We start from the raw sequence: 20,930 nt of genomic DNA, 5'->3' as shown, positions 1-20,930 counted from the left end.
ATACTTTGCTTTTAATCCTGGAAACTTTACACATTTCCTGATAACAAGCAAAGATGTGGCTGAGTACATACTGTATCTGGTGGTTTTAACCTTCTTAGGTTCTTAATACTGCATTTGTGAAGGAAAGGGTCACTGTCTCTTAGCTGTTTACATTCCCAGGAAAATCTCCTGCTCCAATTGTAAATTGTAACACATAATCTGAGACCTTCATCTTGGCATGAGTTTGGCTTCTGCTGATCATTTATTGATTCAGTCTGTGAATTTTTGTTATTTTGGATTAACTTTTCTCTATCACTTTTTCCTTACAGTTATAGTTCATAGTTTTGTACTGTATATGCTACTGTTATTACTCCATGCACATGATTTGCAGGACTTGTCCCAGGATCCTCCAATAATAACACAGTAGTCTCCAACAATGACTTTCCTTGTACCATAATAGGTTTCCAGTTAAGAAATGACAATATCTGAGTTCTTTATGGTCTCAAATCAATATATTAGAATGTATGCTCACAGTAAAAGCAATACAACACCCTTGTATTTGGTATTGTTGAAAACCATTGACATCTGTCTTTGAGGCAACACTGTGTACTTTGGGCCTGATTCACTACCGTTTGCAAATGTGAGATTGCACACAGTGAGTGGTTATCGGCATGCACATGCGGAAAGGGTTAAATGTGATTGCACTGCATATGCAGCCTAAATGTAAAGAGAACGCATTTTGAGTGACAGGAAGTGGCCATTTGTGGGTGGTTACACGGAATTTGTGGGGAGTGGTTGGGAAAATGCAGGCGTGTCATGGGCATTTTTTAGGATGTGTATCTGAGATCATCTGTGAACGGTGCATTCAAAAACATGGCGCCTCGTGCGACTACATTCTCATTGATTTGAGTATGCTAGAGTTAGCCGCAATTGGCAATGGTGCTTTTTTTTCGCAGATTTGCGAATGCATCGTGGGCGTCTTTTATCCTTTCTGGGCGGCTCTTCACATGCAATTTTTAACAGGAGCAGATTTGTGGAAATCGCTATCTCAGCCTCAATAGCAATCCATAGTGAATTAGGACCAATGTCTATATACTAAGCCTTGGAGAGAGATAAAGTGAACAGAGATAAAGTAAAAGCCAACCAGCTCATGTCATTTTTCAAACACAGTCTGTAACATGACAGTTAGGAGCTGATTGGCTGGTACCTTATCTCTGTTGGATGCTTATCTCTCTTTAAAAGTTTATCTGTCTCTGAGGCTTAGTATATAGACCCATATGAAACATGTGACAAAGATCCAGCCAAAGCAAATAACCAGAATCTCAACAAAAACACTTCAAAGATACGGCATACAAATCAATATATATTAATGCGAAAGCCCTCACTCACTCACTCACTCACTCACTCACTCATCACTAATTCTCTTACTTCCCGATATGTTAGGAAGATGAATTTTAACATATGTATTCTGCAAGTGGGAAATAGGAAAACTACATAATTAGAATTTAAAAAAAACCTCCCCTAAGGGGATGAAAAGGGTGTTGACATCATGACATCATTACCGATATGTGGCTTGCATTGCGGCAATGATAACGCCCAAACGGACAATTGGATCAAAATTTGAATTTCATCTACAGTGTGTAGAATTTAATAAACTGCAAAAATGTGAAAGTCCTTACTCACTCATTCACTCACTGACTCATCACTAGTTCTCTTACTTCTCGATATGTTAGGAAGATGAAATCTAACATAATTATTCTTCAGGTGGAAAATAGGAAAACTACATAATTAGAATTTTAATAAACCTCCCCTAAGGGGATAAAATGGGTGTTGACATAACGACATCATAACCGATGTGTGGATCGCATTGTGTGAATTATAAAGCCAAAACTGACAATCAGATCAAAATTTGAGTGTGTAGAATTTCATAAACTAAAAAATTGGTCCTGTCACTATTTACCATATCTTCCAGGGGTGCTCCTCGGGTAACGTCAAGAACCAGGGCTGCCATCAGAAATTCTGGGGCCCGGGACTCACAAAATAGGCAGCCCCCCCCCCCCCCCCCCCAAAAAAAAAAAAAAAAAACATAAAAAAAATATATGTATATATAAACTTTCTCTCCCACTCACTCTCCCTCAACTTACCTATAACAGGCTGGCCAGAGCTGAGGCAGCCTGGTCCCATGTAGCTACGCCCTCTCCATTCGTGTAGCTCTGCCCCCTTTTCATGACAAGATCTGGCACTGTCACAGGAGGGGGGAGAGTATGCTGCAATCTTCTATTAAAAACTGCCCGCCACCTCAGAGAAGACAGTTATTAAATATACTAGAGGAGCCTCCTCTAGTATCTTTAATAACTGTCTCCTCTGAGGTGGTGGCAATTTTTGGAGGGACGTTTACAATAGAAGGTTGCAGCATCCTCTCCCCCTCCTTTGACAATGCCAGAACTCGGTAACGAAAAGTGGGCGGAGAATCACGGCGGACGGATGGTGGCATGAGCGGCCCAGGCCCTCTCCTCTCTGTTAGAGACGCTGGGCCCTTGACATCTGTGCCCGCAGCACCCCCCTGATGGCTAGCCTGGCAAGAACCATGGATTTAATTTTTACTTACATTAGGACATCTCAGATTTACATCTCTATAGATTTACCAAATTTTTAACACTCATTTATATTTACAACCATGAAAAATTAGAAACTCCTGTGCAAATAATGCGTAGAACAGCTAGGGTATATATGAAATAACAAAAATATCATAACTCTTACAATCTAACAGACATACTCATACATGTATCACTGAGGTGTATACAAATTCAGACAAAGGGCTTATAAAAATATTGAATATAAGTAAGAAATTTGCTCCCTCACCATGGTCAAGTTTTTCAAAATCACTAGCGGAACCACCATCTGCTATAGATTTGATTGTAGTTCAAAAACGTACAGTAAGTCTGAATAAAGATAATTTCTTTATTAAGTCCAGTCATTAGGAGCACTCAGACCATAACAATCTCTGATTTAATTCTGCAAAGCAGCATTTACTTTCAATCATATTAAATATTGTTTTATTGTATAATAGAAGTTTCCAAATAAAGGAAAAATATTTTGTTAATTTCCCATGTAACTAATAAGTTTCCAGCATATTGCACTTTGTGATATTATAGTATAATAGTTAAGAAAGTAGATGCACAACATAAGAAACATTGTACATTACAAAAACATGATCACATGAAGTTTTCACACAGAAACACCTTACTCAGACATTATTATGCATCTTACATTAACCCTATACAATCTAATATGGCTTACAGCTTCTAGTCACACTAAGGTATCACAAGCAAAAACAGTTATTCATTTTTTTTAAAGTAAAGATATTCAGCTCAATAAGTAAAACATAGCAAAATATATTGTAGTTCCAGTTAACACAATACAGATGAAAATGCAAATTTCATATGAAAAAAGGTATGAAAGCAACTGCAAGAGCTAGAGACTCTATAACACTACTCAACAGCCATTTTGCATTGACATGCTATATATATTCATTTGCATGCAATGTTGTGCGTAGAATCCAAATCCACCATCAGAAATTTGATATCATGTAAGATTTATTTAGATATTTTAAAAAATTAAATTTTAAAAATGAAAATATTTAATCACATTAAGTGCTTGGCATCTTCATCCTCAATGCCATCAAAATCCACCTTCTCAGATATGTTAGCAAAGTGACACACAAGTAAAACTAGCACAGATACAGGTATGACTTTTGTGCATATGAATAATAAACAGCATACAATTAGAATAAGACATGACAAAGACATGCAATCGAGAGAGAGGACAAACAAGAGACATAGTTTGAGAAGACTTGCCTATGGCAGCCTATACTCTACAGTGAGGGAGTAATAAGATAGTAGGAACAAAAGGGATACATGTGGACATAGTGGATGGAGAAACTAGAGGGAGCATGCATGAAGGTCTATGGGTTAAAGTGTGTAATTTTGGCAAGAAGAAGTAGTGGATTTGTAATGAGAATTTGAATGTATTTGACATGGCGAGATGGCAAAGCACAGAGGACTAAGCAGAAGAGGTTTTGGAGTTGGAAGTGGCAGGATGCTCTCAATGGGGAAGTGAGACAAAGGTCAGAAACAGCAGATCTGTTCGAATCAGGATTTATCTTGTGACAAAGTCAGAAATAAAAGGAGAAAAATATTATTAAGGACTTCAGAAATGAGGTTAATCAATGTTAATTGAATTCTGGAGTGGATGGAAAGCCAGTGAAGGAAATTACAAATGTATATAGAAAATGAGGATGGTAGGGAAGATTAGTCTAGCTGTAGCACTCAGGATAACTTAAAAAGTAAAAAAGTCTGGTGAGGGGAAAATTTACAGTAATTTAGTTAATTGCTAGTGTTTGCCTGCAATTTCGCTTGCGAGAATGTCTGTTATTGCTTAGCTGAACTAATTTTACAAAGACAGTAGTGGCATCTACTATTGTGATGTATATTTTATATTGTAGACACTGATCACAAAATGTCTTGTAAACCAAATTTGCAGTTTTTCCTTCAGGAATCAACATAAAAAGATGCTTGGGGCTACTAACTCATGAGCAAGCCAGGTAAAGCTGCACATGGGAGAAGCAGCTGGTCCTGAAATCTATGCCTATATCCCTGAGCATTTGTCCTACACCAATAAGAAATAATCCACAGTTTTCAATTTTTTTTATGTAAACCACAAAATCCAATTCAAGGGGCATTCAATCTCACAGTGCAGTCTAACTTCACTTTAGACAAACAAATATTGTCTTGTAGATCCCAAAACCACTGATAATTAACCTACAGTAATACTGAAAGGTTGCAAGCAACATGACTAGTGACTCTATGATACAGTATGTAATATTTGTCTTTGTGCACCATCTACTGGAATGACATGTATACTGCAACTTCATGAGTGAAGGCAAGCTGCCTGATTAGTGATTAATATATAGACAGATTTTCCTGCAAAATAGATCTTGAAATATATATACAGTAGCTATGCATTTATGTAGTATAAAATTTTGGTTATGCAATACAGTATACTGTATGTAAATTATAGGGGTTAAACAAAATTATGGAAACACCGAGGAAAATAATGATTTTATTAGCTAATAAGGGCTGCTGTTGGCATCCAAGATGGCCTGAATTCTCCTTGGAATGTACAAATATAAGTCCTGGATGGTCGACAGTGGAATCTTAAACCATGTTTCATGCAAAACTTGTTAAAGTTTCCTTAGTGATGTTGGAGGTGGATAACGTGATAGTACCCTGTTCACCAGAGCCGGCCTTAGCTATAGGCAGCCTAGGCATGTCCCTGCAGTATCTCATGCTGGGAGGGACAGTCTGCAAACTAACTGTTACTTTCTAAATGTATTCAATCAGTACTTGTATACACTACTGTTTACATTTGTCAAATAGAATGCACACTGTCCCTTGAACTCCCTCTGACATACTTGAATGCATGTCCCTGCAGTATCTCATGCTGGGAGGGACAGTCTGCAAACTAACTGCTACTTTCTAAATGTATTCAATCAGTACTTGTATACACTACTGTTTACATTTGTCAAATAGAATGCACACTGTCCCTTGAACTCCCTCTGACATACTTGAATGCCCCTGACTTGTAAAACCTCAGACAGCGAAGCCTGGTAACTGCAATTCCTGGACCTGTGACATTTTCACTGACTATATAAGGTTATTACTGGATGGCTCCTTATGATACAACATGTGTATTTTGGAAGACTGCTTCACATAAATCTGACATCACCTATACTGCTTGTGCACATGGGGGAGGGGGACCCTGCCATCCTGTGTGTCCCTTATACCCGTGCAAACCCCAGTTGTCTGCAGGAATATAACATGGGCAATGTTCTCCCCACACTTTATTTCCTAGTCAGTCCATGCCGTAAAATTGCCCTGCCATCCAGTACTGTAACGCGGTCAGTAAGTTGCGTTGCACTATTTCTATATGAAATGTCAGTGTACCGTGACTTTTGGACATGTCAGACTGGAGGGCAGAGCATATCGCTCCCACAGTTTAAAATAAAGGGCATAAAGTTGCAGGGAGTAACACACACAAGCAAACACACTGAACAGTAAAGAGAATGGACAGTTGCTACATGTTTGATACTGGTATTTTTGTATAACCAGCAACTGTGACAGTATCTGGACATTGCTGCTATCTGTTTCCAATGAGCAAGTGAAAATAAAGGTTGAGTCTTGCAAAGGACGGCATACCCTGTGAGGTCACATCCCTTGTATGGGTGCCCCTTTAATGGGTGCGAGCGCAAGCACTCACCCATCCTGACACCCCCATCTCACAAAATGCAGTCACGGATCCAGGGAGCTGCATGGGCACACACACTGACTGCAAGCACACCAGCAAGCAAAAGTAAGTTTTATAAAAATAACTACTAGCATTAGTAATGTGGGGCATATGTGTATGGTGCATTACTGTGTAGAATTATGTGTATTATGGGCATTACTAATGTGGGGCATATGTGTAAGGTGCATTACTGTGTGGAATGATGTGTATTATGGGAATTACTAATTTGGAGCACATGTGTAAGGTGCATTACTGTGTGGAACTATGAATATTATGGGTATTACTGTGCGGCATTATGCATGGTTGACCTGGCCCACAGGCGGTCCTTATGGGGAGTTAAATATGGGCCATGATAGCGTGAGCCCTATCGTCTTGAGGAAGTCCCGAGTTGTGATGGGACGAAACGCGTTGACGTCATCCCCTTGCTCAGTATTGCACACTGACGGCAAACTTTAACAAGACTGCCACTTGTCAGGTCCGTTTTCAGCGGTCAACTCCGGAGCAGCCCCTGGAGTTTCCACATTGGTACGCCAGGTCAGCAACATCCAGAGCGTCCCTATCCGCCCGCCAGGACAGAGACATCTGCACCGTGATAGTGCCGGCGGCGGACGCTGTGGCTGCATGCCATGAAGACATCTCCGTGAATCTCTGCGCTGCACGGCAGAACATTCCCACTGGTTCAGGTAAATATATGTAGCAGCATTCCTCTGCACTGGGACGCTAGTAGCAAGAGGACTGTAGATATTGTTTTCACCAAAGGCATTAGCAACTGGTGCAATCTGCTTATTTATTTAACAGACCAGACGGGTCTGTGTGGTATCATACAAGTTACATTGTTTCCATCTCAATTACAAGTGGCTATTATTATTATTATCCTTTATTTATATGGCGCCACAAGGGTTCCGCAGCACCCAATTACAGAGTACATATGCACATAATCAAAACAGGAAAACAGTGACTTACAGTTGATTTAGGACAAGTACAGGGTAACTAAGCATAACTACACCAGTAAATGACAGAGATGTTCCGGGTGGCCAAAAAACTGCTTGACTTGGGCAGTTGAGGATTATTAAAGTAAGAAAAGGATAAGCACATGAGGGAAAAGGGCCCTACTCGTGAGAGCTTACAATCTAAGGGGAGGGGTAGACAGACAGGGGTGACACAGATGGGGTACATAGAGAGCGTAGAACAGAGGGTTAGGATGAGATTTGGCTGGGTTTGGTTTGGCTATGGACTTTTGAACGTCTTATCAGTGTGCCTGAGCATATTAATTGAATTTATTTATGCTATATGTTTGTGTGTTAATAAATTGTATTTTAATTTATACCAGCGAGTTCCATGTGTGCTAAATTGGGTACAAGCAGACACCTGATTATTTATTTTTCAATCTATATTTAGTATTATATACATCAAGCGCAATACACTTTCTATATTTTTTTGTTTCTATGTTTATGGGGGATTTTGCCAACCCTCAGTGTATGCAGCTGGTGTATAATTAGTTAATATCTTTATTTGCGCCAGGAGTTGGAGTGTTAAACACTCCAAACAAATAAATTTTCATTCTAGGTAACTAAGCTATACAATAGTGAAAATACAATTCAAATTCAATCAGTAGTTTTTGCGTGATGCCAGATTGAATAGATATACAAATTAAAAATCTGAAAATTATATTTTTTGTTTCCATACTGTAGTTCAAACTAGTGATGAGCGGGTTCGGTTTCTCGGAAACCGAACCCCCCCGAACTTCACGCTTTTTACACGGGTCCGAGGCAGACTCGGATCTTCCCGCCTTGCTCGGCTAACCCGAGCGCGCCCGAACGTCATCATCCCGCTGTCGGATTCTCGCGAGGCTCGTATTCTATCGCGAGACTCGGATTCTATATAAGGAGCCGCGCGTCGCCGCCATTTTCACACGTGCATTGAGATTGATAGGGAGAGGACGTGGCTGGCGTCCTCTCCGTTTAGAATAGAAATAGATAGTGAGAGTGAGACACTTGATTTACTAGAGCTTAGGAGTACTCAGAGAGTGCAGAGTTTACTAGTGACTGACCAGTGACCACCAGTGCAGTTTTATTATTATTTAATATAATCCGTTCTCTGCCTGAAAAAAAACGATACACAGTGACACAGTATACCATATCTGTGCTCAGCCTCAGTGTGCTGCATCATCTATGTATATCTGACTGTGCTGAGTGCTCACTGCTCACACAGCTTAATTGTGGGGGAGACTGGGGAGCAGTTATATCAGGAGTACATATATTTAACAGTGCACACTTTTGCTGCCAGAGTGCCACTGCCAGTGTGACTGACCAGTGACCAGTGACCACCAGTATATTGTGATTGTCTGCCTGAAAAAGTTAAACACTCGTAGTGTGGTGTTTTTATTCTATAAACGCATTCTGCTGACAGTGTCCAGCAGGTCCGTCTTTATATAATATATACCTGTCCTGCAGTAGTGATATATATATATATATATATATATATTTTATATCATTATCATCCAGTCTATACTAGCAGCAGACGCAGTACGGTAGTCCACGGCTGTAGCTACCTCTGTGTCGGCAGTCGCTCGTCCATAATTGTATACCTACCTGTGGTGGGGTTTTTTTTTTCTATCTTCTTCATACTAGTAGTTAACTTTAGGAGTCTGCAGTGCTGACAGTGTCCAGCAGGTCCGTCATTATATAATATATACCTGTCCGGCTGCAGTAGTGATATATATATATTTTTTATATCATTATCATCCAGTCTATATTAGCAGCAGACGCAATACGGTAGTCCACGGCTGTAGCTACCTCTGTGTCGGCAGTCGCTCGTCCATCCATAATTGTATACCACCTACCTGTGGTGTTTTTTTTTTTTCTATCTTCTTGATACTAGTAGCTTACTTTAGGAGTCTGCAGTGCTGACAGTGTCCAGCAGGTCCGTCATTATATAATATATACATGTCCAGCTGCAGTAGTGATATACATATATTTTTTATATCATTATCATCCAGTCTATATTAGCAGCAGACGCAGTACGGTAGTCCACGGCTGTAGCTACCTCTGTGTCGGCAGTCGCTCGTCCATCCATAATTGTATACCACCTACCTGTGGTGTTTTTTTTTTCTATCTTCTTGATACTAGTAGCTTACTTTAGGAGTCTGCAGTGCTGACAGTGTCCAGTAGGTCCGTCATTATATAATATATACCTGTCCGGCTGCAGTAGTGATATATATATATTTTTTATATCATTATCATCCAGTCTATATTAGCAGCAGACGCAGTACGGTAGTCCACGGCTGTAGCTACCTCTGTGTCGGCAGTCGCTCGTCCATCCATAATTGTATACCACCTACCTGTGTTATTTTTTTCTATCTTCTTGATACTAGTAGCTTACTTTAGGAGTCTGCAGTGTTGACAGTGTCCAGCAGGTCCGTCATTATATAATATATACCTGTCCGGCTGCAGTAGTGATATATATATATTTTTTATATCATTATCATCCAGTCTATATTAGCAGCAGACGCAGTACGGTAGTCCACGGCTGTAGCTACCTCTGTGTCGGCAGTCGCTCGTCCATCCATAAGTATACTAGTATCCATCCATCTCCATTGTTTACCTGAGGTGCCTTTTAGTTGTGCCTATTAAAATATGGAGAACAAAAATGTTGAGGTTCCAAAAATAGGGAAAGATCAAGATCGACTTCCACCTCGTGCTGAAGCTGCTGCCACTAGTCATGGCCGAGACGATGAAATGCCATCAAAGTCGTCTGCCAAGGCCGATGCCCAATGTCATAGTACAGAGCATGTAAAATCCAAAACACCAAATATCAGTAAAAAAAGGACTCAAAAATCTAAAATAAAATTGTCGTCGGAGAAGCGTAAACTTGCCAATATGCCATTTACCACACGGAGTGGCAAGGAACGGCTGAGGCCCTGGCCTATGTTCATGGCTAGTGGTTCAGCTTCACATGAGGATGGAAGCACTCAGCCTCTCGCTAGAAAAATGAAAAGACTCAAGCTGGCAAAAGCACAGCAAAGAACTGTGCGTTTTTCGAAATCACAAATCCACAAGGAGAGTCCAATTGTGTCGTTTGCGATGCCTGACCTTCCCAACACTGGACGTGAAGAGCATGCGCCTTCCACCATTTGCACACCCCCTGCAAGTGCTGGAAGGAGCACCCACAGTCCAGTTCCTGATAGTCAGATTGAAGATGTCAGTGTTGAACTACACCAGGATGAGGAGGATATGGGTGTTGCTGGTGCTGGGGAGGAAATTGACCAGGAGGATTCTGATGGTGAGGTGGTTTGTTTAAGTCAGGCACCCGGGGAGACACCTGTTGTCCGTGGGAGGAATAGGGCCATTGACATGCCTGGTGAAAATACCAAAAAAATCAGCTCTTCGGTGTGGAAGTATTTCAACAGAAATGCGGACAACATTTGTCAAGCCATGTGTTGCCTTTGTCAAGCTGTAATAAGTAGGGGTAAGGACGTTAACCACCTCGGAACATCCTCCCTTATACGTCACCTGCAGCGCATTCATCATAAGTCAGTGACAAGTTCAAAAACTTTGGGCGACAGCGGAAGCAGTCCACTGACCAGTAAATCCCTTCCTCTTGTAACCAAGCTCACGCAAACCACCCCACCAACTCCCTCAGTGTCAATTTCCTCCTTCCCCAGGAATGCCAATAGTCCTGCAGACCATGTCACTGGCAATTCTGACAAATCCTCTCCTGCCTGGGATTCCTCCGATGCATCCTTGCGTGTAACGCCTACTGCTGCTGGCGCTGCTGTTGTTGCTGCTGGGAGTCGATGGTCATCCCAGAGGGGAAGTCGTACTCGTAAGACCACTTTTACTACTTCCACCAAGCAATTGACTGTCCAACAGTCCTTTGCGAGGAAGATGAAATATCACAGCAGTCATCCTGCTGCAAAGCGGATAACTGAGGCCTTGGCATCCTGGGCGGTGAGAAACGTGGTTCCGGTATCCATCATTACTGCAGAGCCAACTAGAGACTTGTTGGAGGTACTGTGTCCCCGGTACCAAATACCATCTAGGTTCCATTTCTCTAGGCAGGCGATACCGAAAATGTACACAGACCTCAGAAAAAGACTCACCAGTGTCCTAAAAAATGCAGTTGTACCCAATGTCCACTTAACCACGGACATGTGGACAAGTGGAGCAGGGCAGGCTCAGGACTATATGACTGTGACAGCCCACTGGGTAGATGTATGGACTCCCGCCGCAAGAACAGCAGCGGCGGCACCAGTAGCAGCATCTCGCAAACGCCAACTCTTTCCTAGGCAGGCTACGCTTTGTATCACCGCTTTCCAGAATACGCACACAGCTAAAAACCTCTTACGGCAACTGAGGAAGATCATCGCAGAATGGCTTACCCCAATTGGACTCTCCTGTGGATTTGTGGCATCGGACAACGCCAGCAATATTGTGTGTGCATTAAATATGGGCAAATTCCAGCACGTCCCATGTTTTGCACATACCTTGAATTTGGTGGTGCAGAATTATTTAAAAAACGACAGGGGCGTGCAAGAGATGCTGTCGGTGGCCAGAAGAATTGCGGGACACTTTCGGCGTACAGGCACCACGTACAGAAGACTGGAGCACCACCAAAAACGCCTGAACCTGCCCTGCCATCATCTGAAGCAAGAAGTGGTAACGAGGTGGAATTCAACCCTCTATATGCTTCAGAGGTTGGAGGAGCAGCAAAAGGCCATTCAAGCCTATACAACTGAGCACGATATAGGAGGTGGAATGCACCTGTCTCAAGCGCAGTGGAGAATGATTTCAACGTTGTGCAAGGTTCTGCAACCTTTTGAACTTGCCACACGTGAAGTCAGTTCAGACACTGCCAGCCTGAGTCAGGTCATTCCCCTCATCAGGCTTTTGCAGAAGAAGCTGGAGACATTGAAGAAGGAGCTAACACAGAGCGATTCCGCTAGGCATGTGGGACTTGTGGATGGAGCCCTTAATTCGCTTAACAAGGATTCACGGGTGGTCAATCTGTTGAAATCAGAGCACTACATTTTGTCCACCGTGCTCGATCCTAGATTTAAAACCTACCTTGGATCTCTCTTTCCGGCAGACACAAGTCTGCTGGGGTTCAAAGAACTGCTGGTGACAAAATTGTCAAGTCAAGCGGAACGCGACCTGTCAACATCTCCTCCTTCACATTCTCCCGCAACTGGGGGTGCGAGGAAAAGGCTCAGAATTCCGAGCCCACCCGCTGGCGGTGATGCAGGGCAGTCTGGAGCGACTGCTGATGCTGACATCTGGTCCGGACTGAAGGACCTGACAACGATTACGGACATGTTGTCTACTGTCACTGCATATGATTCTCTCCCCATTGAAAAAATGGTGGAGGATTATATGAGTGACCGCATCCAAGTAGGCACGTCAGACAGTCCGTACTTATACTGGCAGGAAAAAGAGGCAATTTGGAGGCCCTTGCACAAACTGGCTTTATTCTACCTAAGTTGCCCTCCCACAAGTGTGTACTCCGAAAGAGTGTTTAGTGCCGCCGCTCACCTTGTCAGCAATCGGCGTACGAGGTTACATCCAGAAAATGTGGAGAAGATGATGTTCATTAAAATGAATTATAATCAATTCCTCCGTGGAGACATTGACCAGCAGCAATTGCCTCCACAAAGTACACAGGGAGCTGAGATGGTGGATTCCAGTGGGGACGAATTGATAATCTGTGAGGAGGGGGATGTACACGGTGATATATCGGAGGATGATGATGAGGTGGACATCTTGCCTCTGTAGAGCCAGTTTGTGCAAGGAGAGATTAATTGCTTCTTTTTTGGTGGGGGTCCAAACCAACCCGTCATTTCAGTCACAGTCGTGTGGCAGACCCTGTCACTGAAATGATGGGTTGGTTAAAGTGTGCATGTCCTGTTTATACAACATAAGGGTGGGTGGGAGGGCCCAAGGACAATTCCATCTTGCACCTCTTTTTTCTTTCATTTTTCTTTGCGTCATGTACTGTTTGGGGAGTAGTTTTTGGAAGGGCCATCCTGCGTGACACTGCAGTGACACTCCTAGATGGGCCAGGTGTTTGTGTCGGCCACTTGGGTCGCTTATCTTAGTCACACAGCTACCTCATTGCGCCTCTTTTTTTCTTTGCGTCATGTGCTGTTTGGGGGGTGTTTTTTGGAAGGGCCATCCTGCGTGACACTGCAGTGCCACTCTTAGATGGGCCAGGTGTTTGTGTCGGCCACTTGGGTCGCTTATCTTTGTCATACAGCTACCTCATTGCGCCTCTTTTTTTCTTTGCGTCATGTGCTGTTTGGGGGGTGTTTTTTGGAAGGGCCATCCTGCGTGACACTGCAGTGCCACTCCTAGATGGGCCAGGTGTTTGTGTCGGCCACTTGGGTCGCTTATCTTAGTCACACAGCTACCTCATTGCGCCTCTTTTTTTCTTTGCGTCATGTGCTGTTTGGGGGGTGTTTTTTGGAAGGGCCATCCTGCGTGACACTGCAGTGCCACTCCTAGATGGGCCAGGTGTTTGTGTCGGCCACTAGGGTCGCTTATCTTAGTCACACAGCTACCTCATTGCGCCTCTTTTTTTTCTTCTTTGCGTCATGTGCTGTTTGGGGAGTAGTTTTTTGAAGGGCCATCCTGCGTGACACTGCAGTGCCACTCCTAGATGGGCCAGGTGTTTGTGTCGGCCACTTGGGTCGCTGAGCTTAGTCATCCAGCGACCTCGGTGCAAATTTTAGGACTAAAAATAATATTGTGAGGTGTGAGGGGTTCAGAATAGACTGAAAATGAGTGGAAATTATGGTTATTGAGGTTAATAATACTTTGGGATCAAAATGACCCCCAAATTCTATGATTTAAGCTGTTTTTTAGGGTTTTTTGAAAAAAACACCCGAATCCAAAACACACCCGAATCCGACAAAAAAAATTCGGTGAGGTTTTGCCAAAACGCGTTCGAACCCAAAACACGGCCGCGGAACCAAACCCAAAACCAAAACACAAAACCCGAAAAATTTCCGGTGCTCATCACTAGTTCAAACACAGTCCTAAGGAGCACATTTCTAAAAAAAAAAAGTGTCTATGAACAGACACAATTACAACTTTATTATAAGTACAGATAAGTGAGTAACCTAGGTTTTTTTGTTGCTTCCAGAGTGAGAAAGAAACATACATATTTTGGCAATAATTCCTAGTTTCTTTTTTACAGTCCAAATTATACAAAATATCACTGTTGAGGTATAGCCAATGCTGCTTTTTCTGTTTTACAGCACTTTTGCAATTGTACAGAATTTCTGATAATAGGGAAGTTATCAGTTATCCCCAAATGTAGATGACTTGGTAAACTTGTTTTCACTGATCTTAAGTCTCTGAGTGCCTTTTTTGCGGTATATATATGTATATATATATATATATATATATATATATCGCAAAAAAGGTATATATATGTATATATACTGCATATATACATTTTTTAGGGTAGTTTTGAAATCATACGGCTCTACATAGCCAGGTTAGAATCATTGAAATTTGGGCTCTTGCAAGACTATCTACAAGTTTTCCCTGCAATAGATCCCTCCGGGAATATTTAATATTAAATATCATTTAATGTGATTCCCAGTACCAATTAATTACATTTATCATTTGGATATGAAAGTCTGGTAACATACAATTAGTGGGTACTAGTGGTCAATTATCATTTTAATTTTGATTAATCACATCTTTAATAATAACATCTAGAGTATTTCAATTGATTACATTAATGGACCAGCAATGTTGTATTCAAATAATTGACACTCAGAATGATTACAGACAACTGTAATAAATAATGGAGTTTAATTGAGAACTATTATACTATCTTCACACTTTGAACAATGATAACTTGTAAAATGTCAGTTTGTTCCATGTATTAAAGAGGTCAGTATGTAAACCCGATGGTCGGGATCCCGGCCGTCAGTATACTAACAGCAGGATCTCGGCCACGGGTATGTTGGCAGCTGTGGGTTCTGTGTGTGACTTTGACTTTATTTGCATACAAAAATGCTATGCTACAGTTTTTTCATGGAAAACACCATAATATGGCATTTCAGATGCAGATAGAGCCGCAACTACACACAGAATATAGGCTTGCCGCTTATCATATTAATCACCAGTCAGCATGTCAACTTTTGAAGTTTCTTAACACAAACACTTTTGGTTTAACACTCACTAGCGCTATTCACAGTGATCACATCACTTTCCTGGATCTTGCCCTCAATGTTGAAAATATCAAACTATCAGCACTAACTCATAAAAAGGAGGTTGAATGCAATAGTTATCTCAACTATCATAGCTGACATTATAGACTAGGGGTGGGCAAAATACGGCCCGCGGGCCAGATGCGGCCCGCAAACCGATCCTGCCCGGCCCACTGCCTCCCACCAGCGAGTAATGACAAGCGGCCCGACCGGCTGAGCTGCTTGTCATTGCTCTGCACTGCAGTGCCTCCAAGCTGCCGGCGGCGCCTCTCTCCCCTGCTGCTGCTGCGTTGTAGCAGCCTCCTCCTCCCGCCTCCAGAGTCCCCAGTGACAACGGCTGGGTTCAGCCGAAAAGGGGGCGGGGCTACATGGGAACTCAGGGGGCGGAGCTACACGGGACAAGAGCCAGACTGCTACAGATCCATCCTTCCTGCCACTGCCAGCCAGATCAGTAAGTTAATGGGAAAAGTGAGAGAAAAAAAGTGTGTGTGTGTGTGTGTGTGTGTGTGATAGTGTGCGTATATTTGTGTGTGCGGGCAGTGGTGTCAGACTGTTTTAGGTTTGAGGGAGAGATCTTTAGCTCTCACTGTACCAACCCCTCCCGTGTTCTGTCACTGTGTCACCCCCCCCCGTGTTCTGTCACCCCCCCGTGTTCTGTCACTGTGTCACCCCCCTGTGTTCTGTCACTGTGTCACCCCCCCGTGTTCTGTCACTGTGTCACCCCCCCGTGTTCTGTCACTGTGTCAACCCCCCCCGTGTTCTGTCACGTGTCACCCCCACCGTGTTCTGTCACTGTGTCACACCCCCCGTGTTCTGTCACCGTGTCACACATCCGTGTTCTGTCACTGTCACCCCCCCTCCCCGTGTTCTGTCACCGTGTCACCCCCACCGTGTTCTGTCACTGTCACCCCCCCTCCCCGTGTTCTTTCACTGTGTCACCCCCCCCGTGTTCTGTCACCATGTCACACATCCATGTTCTGTCACTGTCACCGCCCCTCCCCGTGTTCTGTTACTGTGTCACCCCCCCCAGTGTTCTGTCACCGTGTCACCCCCACCGTGTTCTGTCACTGTGTCACACACCCGTGTTCTGTCACTGTCACCCCCCCTCCCCGTGTTCTGTCACCGTGTCACCCCAACTGTGTTCTGTCACCCCCACCGTGTTCTGTCACTGTGTCACCCCCCCGTGTTCAGTCACCGTGTCACCCCCGTGTTCTGTCAATGTGTCACCCCCACCATGTTCTGTCACTGTGTCACCCCCACCGTGTTCTGTCACCGTGTCACCCCCACCCCCACCGTGTTCTGTCACCGTGTCACACCCCCCGTGTTCTGTCACCGTGTCACACCTTTCCCCAGGGGCCATAAGACACTGGATAATTTGCTTGCTGCACAATAATTATCCTAAATAAAATGTTAATGTGTAAAAAGGATCTCTACCTTGCGTAATGTGTGTAAAAGGGGCTCTACCTGGTGTAATGTGTGTAAGTGGCGCTGTGTGGCGCAATTTGAATAATGGAGACTATTGTGCAGCCTAATATGAATCTGTATTATTTTTTGCCCACACCCCTTCCACATGAAGCCACGTCCCTATATTTTTGGCAAGTGGGGGGAGCTGCTATTTTGTATGTGGCCCTCGGATACTGACAGGAAATGTCAAGTGGCCCCTCAGCTGAAATAATTGCCCACCCCTGTTATAGACCTTGACTAAATAATATTTCTAAAAGTCAATATTATAGGCTCAGTAGAAACTGCTCAGATTTGGAACAATTTAAGGCTCAAGCAAATAATCTTACATATGCCTTATCTGAGCAGTGTTATCCACATAATATAAAATACTAATAAACCATCTCATTAGTATATGCTATCATCTTTAACTTTAATGTGGTTTATCTGTGAGTACTTCCATCCAATGCTTTTGCATGTTTGAAGACAGTTGTTCCATTGAAACTATATATTAGCACCTTTATGGGACTTTTTTTTGTATGGTTGAGTAATTATTAATGGGTGATATGGATACTATATATCTGGATATATTAAAAACTAAAAGAAACTCTGCGCTAAATGTACACTGTATCAAAAGTGTGCAGTCTGTCATGTAAAGTAATTGACTCAGTAAGACTCCAAAGATACATAAAAATCAATTTATATTCAATAATCTTTTGTCTCCTTGGCAACCGGAGACTTCCTCAAGACGATTCGTCTTGAGGAAGTCTCCGGTTGCCAAGGAGACGAAACGCGTTGACGCCCACTTTCCACGTTAAGCTGTTTGGTTTCAACCCGCTAATTGAGCCTGCATACTGCTCTCCACAGCTCCAACCTACTACAGTTCGCTACACGCCGGGCGCTCCAGCCGGCAGTTGTCAGCTGTAACACTGTTTCCGATTTCTGCATTATACCGCTGACGTCCAGGACTCCGTCTGCCCTCACTGAGTGAATGCTACTGGCCCCTGCTGTGAGGTCTAACACCCGTGACGTGGAGAGAGTCTTTGGAGGTTTACCAACAGGTTATATATCAGCGACTATCTTTCTTCCGGAACAGTGCCACACGTTAACAGAACGGTAGTTTTCTAATCAGCTTCATAAGTATACTTCACCCATATATGTGCATAATTACAAAACGGACCCTGTCTACAGAATATTTCAGGAACCAGCACATGGGTAATTATACACCATCATCCTCTTAAGCTTTTTATTATAAGGCTGTGACCACCTTTTGCAGGACTTTTTATTTAATTAACCACTGGGACGCCAGTGTATGTTAACTCCATTTACCAAACAGAATCAACCAATTAGTTATAATATATTATTTGCTATACCAATTACTGTGTTTAATACAAATTAGATATTTGTTGCAAACTATATGCTGCTTGTTTGTCAGAATCTGTTACTTTTTAAAGATTATTGAATATAAATTGATTTTTATGTATCTTTGGAGTCTTACTGAGTCAATTAGTTTACATGACAGACTGCACACTTTTGATACAGTGTACATTTAGCGCAGAGTTTCTTTTCCTTTTTAATAGTTCTTAATTGTTGGCAACCTAGCAAGTTGTCCTACTCAGCTGCTATGTTTCACTATTAAACTAAGTATTAATTGTTATTAGCGCTGGAAGAAAAACAGTTAGGGACATTTGTCCTGTTCTGCTTTTTCTATTTTCTCTTTATATATCTGGATATATACCATATATCCGGACATCTGTCGCACTACCTATAAGTTGCCAATGAATAAATGTGTATTACTCTGTTTTCTAAAATATTTCTTATAATCATTTATTAAAACTACAATAATAAATTAAGAGTATAAATTTATGTATATAAATAAAAAAACAAAAATAGATTATTCGGTCTATAGTGGGTCTTGAACCCGGGACTCTGTACTCAGTGGACTCAGTGGACTCTGCTGAGCAACAGCTCCTATGCTGTTAACAATGTTTGTTTTTCTATTATAATAACCTATTCTGGTAACCAACCATTAGCAAACGAGAAGTCTGATTATACTGCAGTGATGCAGTTATTGATTCATTGTTATCTATATATGTATGTATGCATACAAATAAGATTGTATTGTTTTTTGTATGCTTTTTAAGTGTTATATTATTGCATGTGGAAGCCATACTATTTTTAAGATCTACCTTTAAATTTAACCATGATTGCTGGATACTTGTTCTCTATAAACTGCACACCTGGATCTTATCATTACTGAACCTGTCAGATTGGCCATCTGAGATTTAAATACCAGGTGTAATTAACACCCATATACCCTACTGATGAAACCGCATTGTGGGCACAGTGGAGAAACGCGTCGTCAAGTTAGCCCCCCCTCCTTGGAGATTGACTTCTCGTTGGATCATGCCAATTATAAACTCTTCAGCTCTTTGGGCAGCCTTTGCCCCTCTCTCCCCCGGTCTGCACATCAGGCTCTGTTTCTGCCACCGGAGACGTCCGGCAGTGTGGCTACAGTTTACCAGCATAAAGTAACTAAGCCTGTGGGGGAGATGGAGAAGAACCGCTGAACTGCAACAGGTGGAGGTTTGAAAACACCTCCAAAGCAGCTGTGAGCATTAACAACTAGTTAATTTGAACACAGTGCTGCTGCGATACATTGTGTCAATTTTAATACCTAAGCACCTGCTGGTGTAACTAACATTATTACAGGATCAATATATTTGCCTCTGAATAATCCTTATCTGACTATTTAGCCCTTTTGGACTTCAAATGAAATGTGATCAATCTCTCCACGGGAGGTAATTATTATTTATTGATTTTATTGTTATTTTTTATCTATCTGTATTACATTTTTATGCTAATTTGCATCCGTGCTCTCTTTCAATTTTGTGTATTATTGCTTCGGTTTGAGGTGACACTCCAGATCACCTTTTGGGAGCTGCTGATGCTCTTATAGTTTTTATAGTGTCCAACATTTGTTACCACTGTACATTATTATTTGTATATATGTATGGATTATTGATTTTTTTTCTTGAGCCTAATTATTACTATTTATTGAATTGTTTTTATTACATCTGCAATGCAGTAAGTTAGCCCTTACCACCCTGCTCCTTATTTTTCTAAAAAGACAGCAGCTAAAAATTCAGTGTATTTATTAATTTAATGCAGTGACTAAAAATGTGGGATGTACACTTACATAAATATGGCAATAATCAGTGAAAATTTCTGATTTTTAAAATTTTTTTTTAACTAATTTAAATTATTCTAGCACTCAAGATAAGGCAGATAATACAGTTGTCCCATTTCACAAAAAAACAAACACTTTTTCTTGTTAAAGATCCACTATAAAGTAGTTGAAAGTGTGTACCAGCTATGTCCTCCATGAAAATTACCAAACCCACAGCACAGGCCCCACCCTTTGTGTAGACAACACACTCACACATTAGTCATTCCGCTGCAGCAATTGTCCCACCCCCTGCAGTGGCACACAATAGGCCCTTCATAAATTTAAACTCCAGGCCCATGTGGACATTAATCGGGCACTGTGCATAGTCCTGTCATTTAACACACATAACATGCACTGATACCACTTTTCAACCATAATGGCACTTAATACATCTACCCTTTTTTTCTTAATAGTTCCATTACATCCTTACATTTTTCCACTTGCCTGTGGGTGATAGGGGATTTGTAATTTTTTGTTGTTGTTTTCAATATTTTGTGAAATACCATAAGGGCATACAAGCTCATAGAATAGTTTATATGCAGTAATACTAGCTTTTCATGAAGCTGTAGGGGAAAGCATCTACCCATCCTGAAAATACATCTACTAACACCAGCACAATATTTAATTATCAGTTGAAACAAACAAAAAAATCAGAATTACCTAAAATTGTGTCCTGCTGTAGGGATGATTGTAGCAGATACTTTGTGAACCAGTAAT

The sequence above is a fragment of the Pseudophryne corroboree genome, chromosome 7 (genome assembly GCF_028390025.1).
Source record: "Pseudophryne corroboree isolate aPseCor3 chromosome 7, aPseCor3.hap2, whole genome shotgun sequence".
NCBI lineage: Eukaryota > Metazoa > Chordata > Amphibia > Anura > Myobatrachidae > Pseudophryne > Pseudophryne corroboree.
The sequence above is the reverse complement of the archived record's forward strand: the minus strand, read 5'-3'. Positions refer to the sequence as shown.